The sequence below is a fragment of the Octodon degus genome, unplaced genomic scaffold (genome assembly GCF_000260255.1).
Source record: "Octodon degus isolate 3935 unplaced genomic scaffold, OctDeg1.0 scaffold00379, whole genome shotgun sequence".
NCBI lineage: Eukaryota > Metazoa > Chordata > Mammalia > Rodentia > Octodontidae > Octodon > Octodon degus.
Window position 1 is genome coordinate 342,884 of NW_004524955.1, and position 2,722 is coordinate 345,605.

Consider the following 2,722-nt stretch of genomic DNA (forward strand, 5'->3'; position numbering starts at 1 on the left):
ATTTGTTGAAACTGTACTTTCAATTTGATTTGAAACTGTCTCATTGCTATATGTTTATCAATAAAACTTTGAAAAGAAAAAAATAATAATAATTTATTATACCTTTTCATTTTTTTAGATGAGTGATATTTACTTTCACAACTTGTGTTGTAAAATATCCATTTACTGCAACATTGTTTTCTACAAATTAATCAATTATAAACACGTTTTAGATGTTACCAAAAATGAGAAGTAGAAATTGTGATGTCATGCTACACATCCTCAAAATATTCCAAGATTACTTTTCTGTTAGGATGAAAACAGAAAACCCACTTGGCCTCATATCAGAAGCCAAAGTGCATCTGCAGCCATCCCACCCTGAACGCGACCGATCTTGTCTGATCTCAGAGGCTAAGCAGGGTCAGGTGTGGTTAGTATTTGGATGGGGGAAGCCAAAGTGTATGAAGATGCCATGAAAATACTCAACCATATATTACTACATAAACAATATGTCCTTAAATATAAACACATGATAAAATTGTGAAGGCAGAAACTAACAGAGAATTTGAACTGTATAACTATCTATTTTTAAGCTCATGTTTAACAAACTGAAGACAAATGGTTTGAAAGTGACAATAAAATATAAGATTTTTGAGTACAACAGAAGCTGTAAAGTGATAAATGTGTATCATATAAATAGAATTAGAAGAGTATGGGATTTTTAAGATATATTTTGTAAATATGCTAGGCATGATAGATGTCTCTGAAACCCACAAGTATAAGACACCTTCTCTTATCAGAGAGGGATATAAAGAAAGTACTACTTTTCTTATAAAGAAAGTACTACTTTTCTGATTGCAGTAGGAAATGTAGCCTCACACAGTCACCAGACCTAGATGTCTACAGCAAAGACACATTTCCCGTCTCCACTGTATGCTTCACGTGCCGAGGCTCACAAGAAGCATTTCTTTTCCTTCTACTGAGACTAATATGAAACTCTTCATCACTGGGCTTCATGATTCCTGTAGGTCTATCCTACTGCTGCTTACAAGCCTAGAAGTGTCATGTCAGACCATGCAACAGTCCTGAAATTATGGTCTATTATTTCTCTGAGGTAAATTGGTCAAAATATTAGCTTTAAAGCTACTGTCTGTAAACACTTATAATTCAGGTTTGTTGTCCTTTCTGTTGACCACTGACCATCACTGTCTACATGGATTACCATAAATTTCAACAATAAACTCAGTGATTGGATAGAGGAAGGATGTGGAGCATTCCTTTATTTCTAGGGTCAACTTGTGGTTCACAATATATATTTCTTTCCTGCATGCCATTGAAGCTGAATCTATTTCAAATCCAAAACTTCTAGTATACTCATGCATGCTAAGTGCTAGTCCATCTTTTCACCTTTTAGACTACCTCTGATGCTGATATATGATACATCTGCCTGATTCCATCCAGTTAATAGGGGACTTGGCTGATGAGTGAGTATTCTGAAGCCCAGTGTGCGATGGAGAAGAAATCATGCCCGAGATATGAGTTTGTGAATTGCGACCTCACCATGTCACAGCACACAATCATCACTTCACATGAACATGTACAGCATTGTCTTCGAGAGAGTCAAGCATACTTCAAAAACTTTGTCACAATGAGTTAATTATCAAAACCAATTATAGCTTTGTATTTACTCTGTCTTTTTTTAAAAAACTATTTCTTCATTTTTTTGGTTTGGTACAGAGTCACTACATAGTTCAGACTTGTAGGGATCCTCCTGTCCCAGTCTCCCCAGTGCTGCGGTTACAGGCATGTGCCACCACACCCAGTTTCGGTGGCCATCATGACATGTGGTGCCAGAGATTAAACTTGGGTCCTTGTGCTTGTCAGGCAAGTGCTTAGATCACTGAGCTATATCCCCAGTCCTGTATTTACTCTCCATAACAGATAGTTGGACATCTATAAAAGGCTTTTTTATCACATAACACTTTTTGGTAAATGAACACTCCCACAGAAGAAAGAAATACTGAGGTCTGGCATGTGGAATACAGAAAACAAAATAGCAATGTCATATGAGATTTTGTTACTCTGAGAAACTTTTAGAACCAAACTTTAGTTCTTTCCTAAAATTCAGTCCACTTAGCTGCACCATTTCTTCACTGGATGAGTGGGAATAGAGCCACAATGAATATCTGATAGAATTTTTTGAGGACTATAAAGAAAGAGCATGATGCTTATAACTCATATTAAAAATCATTGCCATAGCACAGTGCAATTTGGCAATGTAAATGGCATAAAAATTTTATAAGATTCATAATCTATCAATGTTCACATTCCTAGTAGTGAGACATTAAAGCAAACCATACCTGAGACTTCCATGAAGTCGAGCATTTAACAGGAAAAATTCAGCTTCTCTGAGAATTGGTGCTCAGAAGTATGTATGCAGCAGCAGGAGTAAGAAATGAAGGAACAAATTCGATCCCAAGGAACTAGCAAGGATTAGAAGTGAGAAAACACTGGAGAATGAAGTGAGACTTCAAACAAGGAAGTGGCAAATGGTACTTTCTCCCTGAGGCCTGATTCACTGCATGGGAAAAGCAGGCTAATTCTACATGAAAACAGTGACTCCTGGCAACCCCACAGTCCTTGCCAGAGACACGAACCAGAGGAACAGAGTAGACACAGAGGACTGCAGTACCTGGTGAGTTATTCAGGTTCAGATATCCCCAAGAGATTGGGAATCTCAGAG